The sequence below is a fragment of the Arvicanthis niloticus genome, chromosome 1, assembly GCF_011762505.2.
Source record: "Arvicanthis niloticus isolate mArvNil1 chromosome 1, mArvNil1.pat.X, whole genome shotgun sequence".
Lineage (NCBI taxonomy): Eukaryota > Metazoa > Chordata > Mammalia > Rodentia > Muridae > Arvicanthis > Arvicanthis niloticus.
This window is the reverse complement of record NC_047658.1, coordinates 130331199-130351023: the sequence shown is the minus strand read 5'-3', so window position 1 is coordinate 130351023 and position 19825 is coordinate 130331199. Positions and strand designations below refer to the sequence as shown.

The window sequence follows — 19825 nt, the reverse complement described above, 5'->3', positions numbered from 1 at the left end:
ATTTTCCCAGTTATAAATGAAACTCATCTTTTATCAACAGGTAATGCTTTGAAAATTACATTTAAATTTGCTCAGAATTTACATGTAGGATGGTTATTCTATATAATCTTCTTGGAAATAATTTCTCAATATATTTATATGTAACATTGGAAATGTCTTTATTATGAAGCAATTAATCATTACTTATCCACAACACATTATATTTTCACAGCATTCAATTCTACACAGAATGTTTTTGAACACAGCATTTCATGTGACCTTTGAAGTAAGTTTATAAAAGAGACATTACAGTAGTTTCTTCTATAAAGGAAAACTGGGGTTTACACAGGTTAAGCATCATGCCAACATTATATACCAGTGATGGCCACATGCTTCTGTTGGTATTGAGGTCTTTGCAGTCTTTATTCTGTTACTGTGATGCTAAGTGATGCTTTCTGCTTTGGTGTGGCAGGTTAATGGCATTGGAATTACCCTGAGTTTGTTAAAACATACATTTATTTGATCATGCCTAGAAGACTCTGATGAGAGAGCTGAAATGGAGGTGTTGGTTTCTACTTCAAAATTATCCCATAGCCATCGGGGATTAGCCACAGGCTTCCAGATGGTCCTGATGTCCATACTTAAAACATCTAAATGCTCACAAGGGCACACTTTTAGGAATGCACTGCCTCTGTTGACCCCAAAACATGACAACACTGCTCCCTGTGAAACTGGGTCACATACTAAAAGGTAGCAGAATTATAAACTTTACCCCAAGAAAGAGAAAATGAAAGATGAGGTTATGATCAAAACGTCTTATGAGACTGGAGCTTGGCATCTGCCTCAGGGGCCAGGAACTTTAAAATGATGGATCACTGTTAGGAAACAGTATCACTGGGGTCATGTCAGCACACACCTGTGATGGGGGAGGTGCTCTGCATTCAGAGAAGCTGTGTCAGTAGCTTTGCCATTAAAGGCAGAGACAGAGTTGTGCAAAGTCATCTTTTAAGAGCTCAGTTCTTTATCGTAGCTCATTTTCACCATTCGGGTTCAGTTTGGAGTTGCCCCTCCCCGTCCCTCTGATTCCCTGCCATTGTTTCTGAGTCATAAAATTCGAGCATTTTACATTAGGTAGAAATGTGAATAGAAGTTATGTGACAAGCCATATCCGGTTCAGAGGCTAATTTAAATTTTGTTTAACTCTTTTCTCCTGGAGGGAGGAAGATGCTGAGAAAAGCAGTGAGAACAGAGGAATAAGTATAGTCCATCTTGGAAACTTATCTTAGCAAGACCAACTCCCAGGGAAATCTCAGTTTCTGTCTGTCTGTCTGTCTGTCTGTCTGTCTGTCTGTCATCAGTCTGTCTGTCTCGTACAAGTTGTATTTTACCACAGTAAAATAAATTACCTTCAAGTATTCTGGATCCAATTTTAAAGTGAAAGTTTTTATTTACAAAAGTAGAGTGTAATTTGGCCATAGGATTTTATTTCTGAAATCCCTATTTTCTGTGTCCATAAGGCAGAGTCCAATGCCGGCGTGACTGGTCAGGAGTCCTGAGATATGAACCTTGGCTGTGACTTGTTTATAACCAGGTGTCTGACCTTGAAGAAGAGCAGCATGCTCTTGAAGACCTTCAAGGTCAGTTGCAGGTCTTAGGGCTGAGGATTCTGGGACACAGCAACCCACAGCTTTGTTTTTAGTACCTCATTATGTGCACAGAGATGGCAGAGAGGCCCTTTTGAAAAGCAGAGATTTTCAAAATCTTTACACATTCATGGAATTGTTATTCTTTTCATAACCAAGCAATGAAAACATTGCAGAGTGCAAGGTTTTGGGTCTATTCAGCACAAAGTACATAAGAAGATTTGAATTAATAAATAATCCCCAAAAGAATTCTCACCAGGCTCCAGCCATTCTGAAAAATGTCCCCGACTGAGCTATTCAACACATATGTAAAACTGTAATTCTGTTTCAGTGAGAATCCAAATGTTACTAAGACATTGTTATGATTGAATGATAACTTGACATTTTTTATTCTGCCTGCAAGAGAGTTTCTAAGACTACAACATGGTGTTCCCTTACCCTCTTTCCTTACCAAATAACAAAGCAAAACCCAACATTGCTGTTCTAGGCATAATAGGCAGAACCTTTCCAAAATTTATAGTTTTTTTTTTTTCTCCCCGCAGACCTATCAATTATGAGTAATTGAACTGGAGAGTAACAGCAACCCCATTTCTATCATTGGAAGCAACATACAAGCATACAGGCCCAGCAAAGTCTATGGAGTGTTCCTGTCATCCTATGAGAAACAACAACATTTAGATTTTAAGTTAATACAATGTAAGCATATCTCTGTCTGCTAGTCATCACTCTCTGTCATGTTGCTTGTTTGTTGGGTAAAAAATAAAGCCTCTGGTGAAGTGTGCTAATGGAACAGTTCTCATGTTGAAGGTTACCAAGCCCACTTCCAAAACCAGTTACTGCCCTCCATAAACACTGACTGCAGAGATCTTTATCTTGTCGATTGTGTGTGTGTGTGTGTGTTTTGCTCCTATAACATCTCTTTGAAAGACTTTAGATCCTGGAAAGATCTGTATATATGAAGGAGATATATCTAGATCTAGATCTAGATCTAGATATCTATATATAGATATCTATAGATATCTATAGATAGATATAGATATCTATATCTATATATATATCATTACATTTATAAGGAAATGAATATGAATTCAAATGTATGCATAAAGAATCTTTGAAGGCAGCACAACAAATACAGACCAAGCCTCATATGCAGACCCAGCTTATAATGTTTAGATGTAGGTGTGTAAGGGGTGAGTCTGGGTAGAGGCTATGAAATTAGAGAGGAGCCCATGAGAGGGAAGAAGAGGGGCTGAAGATGGGGAAGGACAGTAAAGCACATGGAAAGCAGAAAGGAGGCTGTGGGGAGTGGGGAAGAATAAAGGGAAGGTAAGAGAGATTGGGAGGGAGAGAGAAAGGGAACTTCCTAAAACCAAATTTTGTTTGAAAATGCAACAACGAAACCTATTCATATATATACAAATTAAAAAATTTAAAGAGGAAAATGTAAACCTATTCATATATATACAACTTAAAAAATTTAAAGAGGAAAATGTAAACAGAGGCTCAGCTGAGAAAGTTTAATTGCATATTTAATACATGTATTAAAAAGCCAGTGCTACCTGGAACATGGCTTTGAGTCGGTGCCTGGAGAATTTGAAAATGGGTTATTGGTGCTGGACTCACTTTATTTTTTTAAAATTGTATTATTTGATTCATTCGTTTTACTTTATGTGTATGGATATTTTGCCTGCATGTATATATGTAACCCATGCATATGTATGGTACTCACAGAGATCAGGAGAGGGTATTAGATTTCTTGGAATTGAAGTTACAGATAGTTATAAGCCTGCATGTGGATAGCTAGGAACCAAACCTACCTACATCCTCTGTCAGAATAGCAAGCAAGGCTCTCAACTTCTGAGTCAGCTCTCCAGCTTCGGCTCACTTCACTTTTCAAGTACTCCATATTCTCTCTCTCTCTCTCTCTCTCTCTCTCTCTCTCTCTCTCTCTCTCTCTCTGTCTCTCTGTCTCTCTCTCTGTCTGTCTGTCTGTCTCTCTCTCTCTCTGTCTCTCTCTCTCTCTGTCTCTCTGTCTCTCTCTCTCTCCATTGATTATCAACTGTGTAAAGCCTTCTATATTTAATTTTCTGAGGCATAAAACTTTAAAAAGTATTTGTACCCGTTTTTTAAAATTCATTGTGTTCTGATCAATGTTTCAATTATCCTGTGGTGAAAGATAATTTAAAACTTTCTCAATATTGTCATTTGTACCTACTAGGAGAGGGAAAATCCGTTTTCTCCAGTGGAGTGACACTGAGGATATCAATCACTCAAGGATAGACCTCATTCTCAGAAGTAATTGACCAGTGTGTAATGGACTCCATGGTTTTTTGTGTGCTTTTATTTGGTTACAGTTCCATGTTTTGTTGTTGCTTCTTGGAGGTATACCATTCTATTTTGTTTTCTTGTTGCATTAAGGTTTTGTTGTTTTTTTTTGAGAAAGAACTTAGAGTTTGGTATGTAGGAAGGGGGAAAAGATCTGGAAGGCCTCAAGGGAGGGAAAGAATATCATCCAAACATATTTAAATTTAACATGAAAAAAATTCATGAATATGAATAAGGTCTGGACTAGAATAAAAAAAAAAAAACTTCTTTAATTCATTGTAAACCAATAGTTTTATGGAACACTGTAATGTGATCCTGAACTTGGCTTTGTTAAATTGTTATGGATGTTTCAAAATGTTTCTTCTCAACCTTTGTGCTCTGATCATTCACAGGTGGCCTGGACCAGTAGACATGAATCTGTGTGCAGTGGATGGTCTGACTGCAGCCGCATCAGCAGTATTGGGGAATTTGTTGGAGATGTGGAGGCTTGTGTCTCTCAGGCCTACTAAACAGTCCTAAGCTAATGGAATTCTCAGATGACCACTTCTCATTAAAGTTGGAAAAAATGTGTTCTGGGGGAAAACCAGGTACAGTAAAGACCCATTTAATAACAGCAGCACTAATGAACAGTTTCATTGCTCTTGAAATAGGCCATTCCAGAGTCTAATTATTCTCACATGTTTACTACCTTGAACCTTCTCAGAATCCTGTGAAACAAGAGTTTATGTTACATTCACTTTGCAGGTATGGACACTGAGGCACCAGACATAAGAGGTTCAATGCCGTTCAATTCCATTCAACCAGAAAGTGGACAATAGGGACATACAACACCTTAAGAGACACGGGTGGCTATGAGGGGCCCTCCAGTCAGGGGAGTCTGTTGTCTGGAAGGTGCATTTGAGCTGGCCTGGCCCATGAATGGTGCTGGGAGAACGAGGTGGATTCACACCTTAAAATTTTTTCTGTGTTACATTGAAAAAACAAAGTGTGTTCTTTCTTAACTATATAATTAAATGAACATAACTTTAATAATTATTTGTTGTAAACCTCCATATTTTTAGATATGTGTTTAAATTTTTCCTTCTCCTCTTTTCTCCTAAGTCTATAATGGAAAGCATTTGCTTCCAAGTGCTTTCTCCTTCCCCTGCACATTACCACTGTTATGAGTTGTTGTTCACAAAGTCTTACCATCAGTCTAGTCTTCAGCTCTAGGCTCAGGACCATACCTACCTACCTTTTGGCTGTGTGTGTGTGTGTGTGTGTGTGTGTGTGTGTGTGTGTGTGTGCACTTAGCCTAGCCTCAAATCTGTGATAACCGTCCTGCTTCAACAGGATGAAAACTAGCATGCCATGGTGTCTATTTACCTCGTAATTCTCTTTCCTGATTTTAAATGCTTGGCACTGGTGAAAAACCCAATAACCATTTAAAAAAAAATAAATAAAATTATAGATATCTAGAAAATAAATCATTCAACCATAGAAGGAGTATTCTGTAAGGTGCACACTAATGGACCAATTTTTTTTTTGTATTTTCCTAACACATTCTGTACAAATAGACCTGTCAGGCCTTAAAATACCAGGCCAAATGTAACTGTCAGCCTCAAAGCATTGCCATTGTGTTGTAAAGCAGTTACTATGAATCACGTGTGTGAGCATGTTGTGTGTACACACCAATGATTTATTTTCTGTTGGTATTTGGCAGACATTTAACAATTTTTGTGTTTTCTAATTCTATGATATAGGTATCATGCTGGGAAACACTGAAAAAGATTACACACACACACACACACACACACACACACACACACACACACCACTGTTCCTCTTGCTGGCATTATAAGTTGGTTAATTCACTTCAAGAGTAATGTGTCCTTACACTCACATTTACATACCCCCGCATACTTACTTAATTAAAATAAAACAAAAATTTTAAAATAAAAGAAGAATGGATCCATACAATCATTATTGAATGTCTTCAAATAAATATACCATGGCCTAAGAAGAAAATAATCTTCAGAAGGGTCTAGATTACCAAACGTTATTTGGGGAGGGTTAGAACGCTTTTCTTAGTGACCATCTGTGTTCTTATTCTATCCCAATGAGTTAATAAGCAGTGTAATTGCTAATTAGTTGGGTTTCCTCACAGTTTGAGTCACACTGTATTTTTCCTTTGTTCCCACTGTGTGTGTGTGTGAGTGATGGAGTGAACTTATGTGTAGGGTGTGGTGGTGCATGTGCATTTATGTGCATATGAGGCCAGAGGCTGGTAGATGTTTGTCATTCTCCACTTTATTCTTGGACCTGGAGATATACCTAAATTGACTGGCCAGTGACCCCCTAACATTCCCCTGTTTTTGAAGCCCCAGAACTTGGGTTTCAAGCATATGCAAGCTATACCTGGCTCTTTAATGTGGGCTCTGGGCATTGAATCAGGTCTACAAACTTGTATGGCAAACACTTGATGAGCTGTGTCATAACCTGATTTCAATTTTTCAAGCTATGGTTAGTACAGACTTGTGCATACTACTTTAAGATTAATTTTGAAAGTCTAAAGTTTAATATAATTAATATAATAGAGGAGAACAGATTTTTTTTAATCTCTTAGGTGTGTTTTAAAAGATGGCCTTTAAATAAGGCTGGTATATTAAATATTGCTTTGTTTTACAAAGAAAACAAAAAAACAAGTAAATATTTGATCATCTCGCTTGGCTTTGCCTTACCCAGATAGAAATTTGTGTATATTCTATGTTAAAAAGACTATGCCAGCAGAATTCTAACTAAGTAGATATTAGTTGATATCCACATATCTTATGGATGTCTCATGGTGTGGATAGGTTTACATGATTAGTTTACAAGTTTGAGGATCCAATCTTGAAATGCTTTGTTCAGCTGAGTGTCAGGACTCATCCTTCATGGTCTTAGCTGCAGGGATCCCACCCTTCTCTGTACAGCTTTGTCATTACATCAGACCTGCTTCACGAAGCCCTTTCTGCACTGTCGCTGTGAGTTTTGCTTTTGTATCAGATGTGAATAGAGATAACCAGAAGAAAATGCATTGAACCCCACTGCTGTTCAACTAGTGACCCTGCCATCACAGTCCTGTCTTACTTGGAGTACATGGAAAGGACCCTGTACTAGGATAGTAGCCTACCTGTGCTCTCAGCTTTGACTGGTGACAACTCTTTTATTATTCTGGTGCCCCTTTGCAAATAGAGAGTATGGTCTCTATTTTGTTACCTCACCAGGAGCTATGGTTAAAACTGATCAAGCTCACGATCACCTGAAAAACTTGAGTGTCACAGTAGGACTTGTTAGTACAGCCGTGCTGGCTTGTGGGCTGACTGACTCATTCTTTCAAACTTTGTTTTTGTAATTATAGGTGGCTGAATTTTAGCAGTTTTAATTACATTCTTCCTTGGTTTATACCAAAATGTTAATTTCTTTTGGATTAAATAAGCTCTATATGAATTAATTTGACCCTCTTCCTTCTTTTAAAAAAAAAAAAAACTATTAGGAATTTCATTAGATTTAAGTAACATGGAATTTGATTACACAGAGTATTCTGGGGCTCAGCCTTAGCAGGCCAGGGTACTAGGCAGCTGATTACAACCTAAGCATTGTTTCAATGTGATCTTGCAAAGGATTTCATTAACCACCGCAGATTAGTGCATTTATTAAGCTGTTGATAATTGAAGCCTCTTTGGTTTGGTAAGTACCATCCGGTGAGGTAGATTAGTGAGGTTTAATTCGTTGCTCTCAAATAGTAAATGAAGACTTAGCAGAATAATTACATCTCCTCTGTGGGCTAATAAAGATGACATTGCAGTGGCACTTCTGGCTCCTTAAGCATTTGTGTGATTTCCATTAGGACACTGCATTTGAGGGGTTCCTCTTACGCCTCAAGAGAAGCCCAAACCTTATCACCTGTAAATGATAAGATGCAGTCATCTGGAGCACAAGAGTGAAATTAAATTGAAGTTCGGCTATTGTAAGAATCTAAGGTACCTGCATAGCCCGAAGACAGAGCATAAGCCATCACCCTTTCCTGCATACCTGCGCTTTTGATGACAGTCTGACTTCTAAGCGTAGACTAGGGAGAAACTGAAGAAGTAGTCATCTAAGGTGTGAGCAATAAGGATCTGAAGTCAGAATGACTAGTATTACAGTGGAACTGATAATAAATAAATGAGCAAATACTAAATGATGTTCTTGTTCCCTTTGCATTGGCTCTTTAGTGAATACTATTCTTATCATTGTTTCATGCATCATGTTGGTACAGAATGAATCTGAAGTCCAAATATCTAGGCCTGACATAATTCTTGTTTTATAGGATAACATTAAAGAAACATTTATATGAAGGTGATCATTAAGCAACTAAATCTAACATATAATATTCATAGTGACCCTTGCAATTTCTCCTCCAAAGGTATTGATTCTTGCTAATAAAAACATTCTCTCCATCCACTTAATGTCTTTCTCAAGAACATATCCATGTCTTGAATGCACTGTTTGGACAGGCTGGAAATAGAACACCTACAGTTCATTTTAGTCTATGCTTAGGAGTCAGGCTGTCACCAAAAGTGCAGGTACGCAGGCCAATGCACCAGAAAAAGGAGATGGCTTATGCTCTGTCCTTGAGTGCTTTACATTCTTACAATATCCAAACTTTAAGTTAAACTCACCCTTGTTCCCACCTGCTCCACACAGCTGATCATAAAAGCCAAGCTTAAGTAAGTGCTAAGAGTTTTCCATGAAATATTCTACCAAGTGGCTTTACAAGGACGCCTGACTCCAGTTCATGACAACTATTCCAAATAATTTCACAATCTGAAGAGCAAAGGGCAGTGAAGGCTTACTTCTTTGATGTCATAAGTGGCCACTATTTTATTCTTGAGCTCATTTCCTAAGCAAGTATCTCAGTACATTTGTCTAATAATGACAGCAAAGAAGTAGAGTCCAACGTGACGTGCGTGTAAGGGCAGTAAAGCCAGAAGCTGGAGTTAAGTATTGAGACCAGCGTGCTTTCTGCTGGTCATGGCCAAAGCTTCTCTGTACTTGTGACTATGTTCAGTGTGGTTAATATATTCACATTTACTACAGTGTCATGACTGAATAGACCACTATTCAGTTTAATAGTTAAAAAAAAATTCCCAGTCTGGCCTTTACTTTGGACTTATATACTTACTACTCTTAGAGACAAGTTGACCCACCATATTCCATTTTTTTCCCCCCAAGTATCAACTTAGATTAAAAAAAAAAGTGAGCCAAGAAGCATGGGACAGAGAAGTCATGAGGTCATGAGGTAGAGAAAATTCCAAACAGAAAGCATTAGCAGAGATGAAGCGATTAGTGCAGGTGTTAGTGGATCTGTGCAGTTAAGAGGTATGAGAAGCACCCCAGTGGCCAGAAAGGGGAGGAGAGAGTCCCACCCCTCAGACCGTATTTAATTTCTGGGTTCCAGTGATAAATTATTTCCTTCAGTGACCCGAGTGTCCCTCATCAATACATCTAGAAAAAATTAATAATGAAATTCTAAGAGACAAAAGATACCTGAGAATATTTATTCATAGCTCGTAAGTCTAGTTCCTTTGAGAGCATCTCATTTGACCTATTTGACCTTGACAGTAGAAGAAAGTGTCATCAGAGAAGAGATTCAACTCACTCAAGGTCATAGGACTAGCACCTAGCAAAGCCAGTGCTTAGAGGCTGGAAGCCAGCACTTCCGACATTGAAGCCCACATGCTCTGCATATCACACGCATTCCATGATGTGGAAGACAGGCTCTGTTGGCTTCTACGACTAAACACTCTTATTTCTAAAAAGAGACAGAAAGTGTAGGAAATGCACAGAGAGCCCATATGCTCCAAGGTGGGCTATGGGCAGGACTCTAGAACATTTGGCTATTAGGAATGGCTGCAATTTTAGCTTGGGTCTTGGATATTCTAATTTTTCACTTAATGTAATTCATCTAAGGAAAGTTGACCTTTAGCATTTACGTAGTTGTTTTCTAGGCTGACTTTAAAAACGTAGCATAGAAATCTCAGGTCACATGAGAGCATTTATATTTAGAGATTCATCCCCTACCTTCATTCCTTGTCATTTAGAATGAAGAACTTTCTGGGAACTTGTGTCAGAATGTTGTTGTTATTACCTCTTATTATTCAGTGTCCAGATACGGACTCCTCCTTTGCTTTTTCTTTTCTTTTATTTTTACAACAATTTTGTACATTCTTTCTGTATTAAGGGTCATTGTTCTTTTTAATTTGCTTCTCACTGAGAAGGAGCTCTGTAAGCCACTGGCATTTTCTTGTGGTTGAAAAGTGTAGAATACTCCAGCAGCTTGCAAAGCAAATGTAGGATTACACTCTGGGATTGAAGCTTGCAGAGCTGGAATTGTCCATTCATCTGTGAATGTGCTGATCTTGCATTGGGCAGGGTGTGTGGGTGTGTGTGTGTGTGTGTGTGTGTGTGTGTGTGTGCATGTGTTAATGGGGATGTCCCCTGTATTGCACAATGTGTGCCTGTAGCATGTGGCCAACTTGCTCCTTACTATAGGAAAGATGTGGAATTCTGAGTAACTGACCCAGTTTCCAGGTCAGAAGAAGGGAAAACATTTTTGGTGTTACCACAATTCCTCACAGAGCATGAGGATACGAATGTTTATAATTTAAGTGATTAAAACCTCATAATGGCCATGCCTGAGATAATTATTAACATTCTAGTATACTAGAAAACAGATGTGGAACCAACCAACTTGTAGCAGAAAACCATACCAAAGTCAACTCAGGAGTTTGTGACAAACACATGTGATAGACTCCTGCTCATAGGTTCTGAGTCTGTGTGTGTGCCTTCAGAGTTTTAACTTCTTTTTCCCATTTCATCATAAATATATTTTTTTACCATAATATATCCTAATTACAGTTTTCCTTCCCTCTACTCCTCCCAGTTTCTCCCTGCTTTTCCTCCCATCAGATCCACTGCTTTTCTGCCTCTCACAGGCTTCTAAGAGATAATGATAAAACAAAATACAATAAAACCAAACACACACTAACATATTGGAATTAGACAAGACAAACAAACCGAATGAAAAGAGTCCAAGAGAATCTGAAACCTTATTACCACGCTCAGAAATTCCATAATTTCTGACACTTAACTGGAAACCTTAATATATAGGAAGTGGACCTGGTACAGAGACCCGTGTAGGCCCTGTGAATTCATATGAGATTTGATCATGTTGATTTAGAGGATCTTGGATTTGGGGTGTCCTCCATTCCCTCTGGCCATTATATCCTTTCTGTTTTCTCTTCCAGAGGGCTTCCATGAGCACTGAGGCAAAGAATTTGATGGAGATATCCCATTTAGGACTGTGTTACTGAAAATATTTAAAACTGTCCCATCCAATTTGGCTTGTTGTACGGGGCCGCCATCTTCCCGACTAGGCAAGGCCTGAGGCCACCAGCGGCTGTATGTTCTCGATGCTGCTCAGCTCAGGCTGCCAGCTCAGGCAGGCCAGTAGCACCAGCCCTGCCACCCATGAGACGCCAGTGTGGGAGATAGCTCTGCCAATCTGCCACCCTATCTCCACAATGCTTGGCTGAGCCAAGACCATCCCACCATCCACGCAGTACCCAGTAGAAATGAGACTCTAATGTTTAAAGATCATCCAATAGCTTTATATATTTGGTAATGCTCAAATAACAAGATGCCCACACAATTAGAAGTGTTACCCAATTAACTAACCTAGATATAAGTTGTTACCCAGGACTGCTCTCGATAGATGCGTGGTTCTCCATGTCTCCTACATCTTCTCCTTCTTCTAGCTCCTCCTCTTCTTTTCCCTCTTCCTCTTCTCTCCTCCCACATTAGCTCCTCCCAGATTACTGAGTTTTATTGTAAAATGTAGTGGGGGGAAATATTCCGATACAGGGCTGAGTGTTCCAAGGTCTCTCACTCTTTGCAGACTGTGTAGCTCATACTGTGTAACTAAGGGTTTCTGTTCCCATCTCCCTCCGGAGGAAGCTTCTCTGATGGTGTCTAAGCAAGAGCCTGAACTATGACTATAGCAGAATGTCATTAGGAGTAATTTTATGGCTATAAGAATTGTAGCATTGGGTTTCACTTCTGAAGAAGGATGACAGATCACTCCATAAACGCACAGAACAGAGCTTTTCCTTGTTCATTGGCATTTCTCCAGATGATCCTGCTTGCAAGCAAGAGTTCAGCTATTTGCTGAAGCCATCCTGATGTTGTTTCAGGTCCTCCTCATCACACACTGGCACTTGAGCCACTGTTATAAGATGCTTCTGTGCCCTTGTGTGTACTCATTCAGTCCTCCACAGTACTGTGAGAACAACCTTCATAGACCACAGTTCTTCAGCTTTGCTATGATGCTCACAGGACCATTGACTATTGTGGGCAGCTGTCTTGTACCTGTAGAATGCTTAGTGGCATCTGCATTCCTTGTGAGAACAACTAACCTTGTTTCTAGTCATTACTAAATGTCTTTTGGGAACAAAAATGTTCTAAACTGAAAAACACCAGGGATAAATAGATTAACCCATTCTTTAATTGTCCAAAGAGTTTTATCAGCACCTATGTCATCTGTTTCCAAGGCGACATTCTTCTAGTGTGTTGTCTTCTAAGTAAGATTTTTCTCTGGTTCTTACTTTTTTTTTTTTAATCAAACAAAGGCATGTACCTGCTGTGTTCACACTTCTATAGCCTTTCTTCTACTTGACCTCAGACCTGAGACACCACCATTCTATGCATATATTTTTCCTAGGAAAATTTGACTTCTGCAAAGTTTAGTTCAAAATTCACTTTCCCAAAGTTTTCTTGGATTCTTTTTGAATTCTCTCTCCACCTTCTGTTTCTAGTATTCATAAACTTTTGCATCTATCTTGAGATTCTTCATTCAGTTTTTTTTATATCCACTTTCTATCAATTCTTTCTTCCCTGATAGCTAAGTCTATGCCTTATTCCTGTCCAAGTTTCTGGCACTTAACAAAAAGCCTGCACAAACTGTCCTTAATAGTATCAGCAGAGATAGTATGGCAATATTCATAAGAGACCCTAAAAGCCCCACTGGGAAGTTCCTACAGTCAACAAACATTTTCAGCAAAGTAACTGGATACAAAGTTAGCTCACAAACATCAGTGGCCCTCCTATATACAAATGACAAACAGACTGAGATAGAAATCATGGAAACAGCACCTTTTACAAAAGCCTCAAATAGTATGAACTATCTTGGGGTAAGTCTAAACAAGCAATTGAAGGACTTGTATGATAAAAATTCTAAGACACCAAAGGGGGGAAAAAGACAATATCAGAAGATGGAAAGATTTTCTATGCTCATGATTTGGTAGGATTAACACTGTAAAAATGGTCATTCTATGAAAAGCAATCTACAGATTTAATGTAATCTCCATTACAATTCCTACACAGTTCTTTAGAGATCTTGAAAGGACAATTTTCAACCTTATATGGAAACAAACAAATACTGGGACAGCTAATAAAATCCTGAATAATAAAAGAATTGCAGGATGCATCACTATCCTTAATTTCAGGTTATACTACAGAGCTATAATAATAAAAACAGCTTAGTATGAGCACAAAAACAGACATGTCAATTGGAAGAATCAAAAGAAAGGAAGAGAAAAACCCAAGGTAATAAAATTAGATACAAAAGGGAGACATTATAACAGACAGCAGGGAAATTTTGAAAGTCATCAAGACAGACCTTCAAAACCCATATTTCACTTAATTGGAAAATCTAAAAGAGATAGGTGAATTTCTAAATGCATATGACTTACCAAATTTAAACCAATATTAAATAAATAAACAGATCTACAACTAGCAATGGAATCAAAGCAATAATAAAAGTATCCCAAATACAAAATAGCCCAGGACTCAGGAGATTCACTGCAGAATTCTATCAGACCTTCAGAGCAGAACCAACATCAATACTACACAAATAATATAGGACAAGCTTAACCAAAACAAAGGGTTTATGAAAAAGAAACATGAAAACCTTCTATCGTACAACCCAAAGAGATTGAAGAGAGTTACCCCACACCACTAAATAAGACAGCTCCTAGAAACAATTCTTTGCTATTAAAAACCACACCTTGATGTTATTGTCTTCAGGAGATGGTAAATACTCCCAGGGTCCTACAAACAATTCAGGCTTATGTCAGTACTCTTGTTGCCCACTAGAACTAGCAGATAAGATCCTGTTACTGGGGCTGGAGAGATGACTCAGTGGTTAAACATGCATACTGCCCTTGCAGGGGACCCTAGTTCAGTTCTTAGCATCCATGTCTGACAGCTTATAACCAATTGTAACACCAGCTGCAAGGGATCCTATGCCTTTCTTGTTTCTATAGACACCTGCTCATGTTGCACAAACCCACACAGAGGTGCATATACATCTCTGTGCGTATATATGCATATACATACATATAACTTAAAACAAAACAAAAACTCCAAAACACATTTAAAGTATCCTATGGCTGAAAGACACCACACATTGTGGTTGCCAGATATAGAGAAAGCAAGGTAGAAATGAGCTGTGAATGTCCCCCTGGCTGTCTAGATTTCAAAATGACAAAAGGTGATATATAGGCTGTTGGGGTACAAGAGGCATTAATGCCATTACTCAGCTGTGAACCCTCTGAACCAGAAGTAAACAAGCTGGGCAAGATGTGCCCACTAACATAATAGTAACAAGACTCTTGGGACAGCAAGCATAAACACACTAGATTTGAGGCCTGCTCTATGGTAGGAAACCCATGCCTGGTACTATCAACCCAGTTAACAATCTAAGAATGAAGAGACCATAGAACTGGGAGGTTGAACTTATGACCATTTCCTCATCAAATGGACATAGCATCCAACTGCTTTCTAAATATTTATATCTGTAGTTAGATTGAAAAAAAAAATCCTATTGTCATTTTCAAGCATCGAAGGCTTCTTTTGTAACCAATTGTGAATTCAGAGGCTCACGAATGCCTCAGAATTCAAGAATAAGTGGGGGTGGGGGATGAGTTGAGAGCTTAGCTCCAAACCATTTAATCTACCATCTACCTACTCTAAGGTTATCTAAAGAGACGGGCTAAGGGGAAGAGCACACACACACACACACACACACACACACACACACACACACACACACACAGCATGTGTGTAAGAAAGAGGAGAGGAGAGAGGGAGGGAAGGAGGTATGAAAGGAGAGAGGAAGGGAGAAGGGACGAAGGGAGGGAGAGAAGGACTGAGGAAAGGAGAGGAAGAGAGAGACACTGAGGAGGGTGGGCTGAGTCAGGGCAGAAACCTAGAGGCAGGAACTGTTTAGAGGCCATAGAGGAATGCTGCTTACTGGCTTGTTATTCAGAGATTATTTGGTTTGCTTTCTTTTAGGCCCCAGGATCACCCACATCAATCATTAATCAAGAAAACACTGCAGACTTGCCTCCCGGCCATGGCCATTCTGATGGAGGCATTTTCTCAATTGAGTATCCCTCTTCCCAGATGACTCTAGCTTGTGTCAAGTTGACACAAAAACTACCCACCACGGGGTGTTAGCTGGGATTTTTGAGGACAAATAAAATTAATTTTTAGTGAAATGTGTTCATCCTCTGTCTTAATGGTTTCCATTGATGGCAGAGGAAATTGCCCCAGGACAGAAATTCTTATATTCATTAAAAACACATAACTGTACTTCCCTTCTGAATGGCAATGTGTCTTTACTTCCTTAGCTTCCCATCAAATTTCAGGGTTTCACAAGTGCTCTGACCATTGGTGTCTCTGAGGCTAATGCAGTCACTGCGTCCCCTGAATACAGGCTTGTGCGTGGATCTAAAAATACGCCAATGCCTTCAAAATGTTAAATATTTGCACTTATTATGGGTTGAATTGTTTCTCTAAAAATTCATGCCTGAGTGTTCTGGCCTGTGACTCAAACGAGACTGTACGTGAAAAAGGGCATATAGCTATAATCTAGTTACAAAGAAGCAGCGAGAAAGATCCAATAGAATATGACCACTGCCTTTATCCAGAGACATGTGGACAGAGACAAATACTCAGCAAAGACAGGACATGAGCTCTGAGAGGAAGACAAAAAGCAACCACTGGTAGGGAGTGAGCAAACCTTCCTTTAGAGTTCTCAGGAATGATACCTGTTAGCACTTGGATATCACCCTCTACTGAAGCAACATATTCATGTTAAGCCACATACAAGTCTAAATCTTAGGCTGCTTTCTTCTTCACGTTTAGAAAGCTTATTGGAAAGCACAGGTAATAAATATCAAATAGGTAAGGTTGTATGCTCTGCTGCTGGTGGTGTGATGTTGAATGGCTATAAAAACAGGCTCCTTCTTTACTGGAATGAGGGCAGATTGTTAGCATGTATCTACATGTTTCTTGTTAGAATAGTTGGTATTCTTTTCATCTGTGCCTAGGTGTGGAGAATGTCCATATAAACCTTGTGTTTTCTAGGGTTTAGGGTATCTAGGGCTCCTTACACACCAAATATCAACATCAACTCTGTTCTTCAGCTCAAGCATGGTTTACTCTGTTTCAATTATTTATGGACACAGGTATGGTCCTATTTCTGACGACTTTAATTTGGGCAGAGACAGAGATGTTGTAGAGTCCACAAAGTGCTTCATCTCGCTCCCATAACTGTTAGCCATATTCTGAAAAATAATGTCAACAGTTGTGTAACTGTGGTATGACAAGTGCGAATGCTCTAATTGGTCAACTGGACCAGAATGATGAGGTGCTTTTATTTTTTTAAACCAGTGTCACTGCTAATCTATTAAAACAGTGATGAAGAGCCAAGCAGCCCAGTTCCCACGGATATCTTCAAAGCTCTACAGGCTGCCTCTTGAACCATTCTTTAATTTCATCTGGCACGGATTGTAGCATGCTCCATAGAACTAAGGAGGCATATTAACTGGATTTGGCTACTCCCAGGTCATTGTAAGCACGCACCTGCAGCTGACTGTGGAGGATTGCCTTCGGAATTTGCTGTGTCCCACCGTAACTACTCAGCACACAGTAGGCAACTGACACTGTGAATTTTTATGAACTCTATTCACTAATTTTCTTTTGTTTGATTACTAGGTGCTAGGAGCACCTTTGGCTCTTATTTGTCAGGGTAGATGTTTTATTCACAAAAATGACTCGGTAATAAGGTAAAATTGGAAATTATCTAATATTACATGGATTCTAAGATATTTTCAAAAATGTTTATATTTTATTCATTATAGATTTTACTTATGAATGTTTTGTGATTGACAGATACATGTTTTTCTTTCAACATTTACTCGTCACCTTACTTCCATTGTTAATGTATACTGAATTCCATCCCTCCCACACACAAACACATTTTAGTGGTGGTGGTAGTACAGGGAGACCTGTTTCATACCCTTTTCTTAAGACAGTAAAAATTCATTGTTATCATCTGTCTACTTTAGCTCAGAAGAGCCATGGATGACTCTTGGACTTGTGCTGAGAAGAGAATGGAGTGTAGTATACTTCTTGCTAACCTTTGCCTGGTTTATATTTGGTAGAATGGGTAATCATGCCCATTCTAGAAAAAGAAGGGATCTGAGATCTATTAGCACTTCCGATGAAACATGGACAATTAAATGTTTATTATTTCCTGGCTCTTTTCAAATGTTTTCCTAAATTGACAATAAAACAGCAAAACTCAACAAAAAGATGTGAGCCTCAAGGACAAGATCACGGGAGAGAAGACCTGAATACATGAGGGATGTCAGCAAGCTTTCAGGAAGCTCTGCAGTGAATGAATAGAAGTGGCATGGACGACTGGTGAATGTGAAGAAATCTGCATCTTAGAATATCATCAGGAATAAGGGATGCTTCTTTTTATGAATGATTAACATCATCAAAACCAGCATTAAGCAGAGCAGAGCAAAGTGTGACAATAAAGATTCTGAAGGCTAAAGACCCAGGAAAGGAGGATGAGAGGCTGTGAGAAAAAAGGTCATCTCCAAGATGGGAAGGAGTCCTAGGAGTTTAAGTGGTAGGGCAAGAAAAAAAGGAGGGAAGGAAGAAGGAAGAAGAGAAGGGAGGAAAGGAAGGGGGAGGGATGGAGAGATGGATGGAAGGAGGGATGGAGGGAAGCTAATGAAATACCAGATGACAAGATCAAGAGAAAATTGAACAAGAAGAAAATACAAAGCAAAAAATGAAAATATTAAAAAATCAGCAACTTCCTTACAGAAGCTTTGCAAATTTATGAGGTCCCATTTGTCAATTCTTGATCTTAGAGCATAAGCCATTGGTGTTATGTTCAGGAACTTTTCCCCTGTGCCCAGGTATTCGAGGGTCTTCCCCACCTTCTCTTCTATTAGTTTCAGTGGATCTGGTTTTATGTGAAGGTCCTTTATCCACTTGGACTTGAGTTTTGTACAAGGAGATGAGAATGGATCGATTTGCATTCTTCTACATGTTGTCTTCCAGTTGAACCAGCACCATTTGCTGAAAATGCTGTCATTTTTCCACTGGACAGTTTTAGCTCCTTTGTCAAAGATCAAGTGACCATAGGTGTGTGGATTCATTTCTGGGTCTTCAATTCTGTTCCATTGATTTTCCTGCCTGTCTCTGTGCCAAAACCATGCAGTTTTTATCACTATTGCTCTGTAGTACAGCTTGAGGTCAGGGACGGTGATTCCCCCAGAAGTTCTTTTAATTGCTGAGAATAGTCTTTGCTGTCTTGGGTTTTTTGTTCTTCCAAATGAATTTGAGAATTTCTCTTTCTAACTCTATGAAGAATTGAGATGGAATTTTGATGGGGATTGCATTGAATCTGTAGATTGCTTTTGACAAGATGGCCATTTTTACTATATTAATCCTGCCAATCCATGAGCATGGGAGATCTTTCCATCTTCTGAGATCTTCGATTTCTTTCTTCAGAAACTTGAAGTTTCTTCAAGACTTGAAGACAGATATTTCACTTGCTTGGTTAGATTCACAGCAAGGTATTTTATATTATTTGTGACTATTGTGAAGGGTGTCATTTCCCTAACTTCTTTCTCTATCTATTTATCTTTCGAGTAGAGGAAGGCTACTGATTTGTTTGAGTTGATTTTATAATCAGCCACTTTGCTGAAGTTGTTTATCAGGTTTAGGAGTTCTCTGGTGGAAGTTTTGGGGTCACTTAAGTATACTATCATATCATCTGCAAATAGTGATGTTTTGACTTTTATCTTTCCTTTTTGTATTCCTTTGACTTCTTTTTGTTGTCTAATTGCTCTGGCTAGGACTTCCAGTACTATATTGAATAGGTAGGGTGAGAGTGGGCAGCCTTGTCTAGTCTCTAATTTTATTGGGGTTGCTTCAAGTTTCTCTTCATTTAGTTTAATGTTGGCACTAGTTTGCTGTATATTGCTTTTACTATGTTTAGGTATGGGCCTTGAATTCCCCCTGATCTTTCTAAGACTTTTGCTATGAAGGGATGTTGAATTTTGTCAAATGCTTTCTCAGCATCTAGTGATATGATCATGTGGTTTTTTTTTTCCTTTTAGTTGTTTATATAGTGTATTACATTGATGGGGTTCTGAATATTGAACCATCCCTGCATTCCTAGGATAAAGCCTACTTGATCATGATAGATGATTGTTTTGATATGTTCTTGGATTCGGTTTGTGAGAATTTTATTGTGTATTTTTGCATCAATATTCATAAGGGAGATTGGTCCGAAGTTTTCTTTTTTTTCTGTAACTGTTTTTTTTATTATTATTAGATATTTTATTTACATTTCAGATGTGATCCCCTTTCCTCATTCTGCCCCCCAGGAACCCCTATTCCATACCCCCTCCTCCCGCTTCTATGAGGATGTGCCCCCACCCACC

At 38.8% G+C, this 19825-nt stretch overlaps 1 protein-coding gene and 1 long non-coding RNA gene across 19 annotated transcripts in view; one reads left to right on the top strand and one right to left on the bottom strand.

The window, feature by feature from the left end:
- The window catches only part of Trpm3 (transient receptor potential cation channel subfamily M member 3), a 514024-nt gene that overhangs the window by 280128 nt on the left and 214071 nt on the right, over positions 1-19825 (bottom strand). The gene's annotated exons all lie outside the window — the stretch shown is intronic.
- Positions 16780-19825, top strand: part of LOC143435509 (uncharacterized) — a 50277-nt gene continuing 47231 nt past the window's right edge. The window contains exon 1 of the long non-coding RNA XR_013105880.1: positions 16780-17003. This is a non-coding gene — a long non-coding RNA (uncharacterized LOC143435509). The remainder of the gene's footprint in view (positions 17004-19825) is intronic.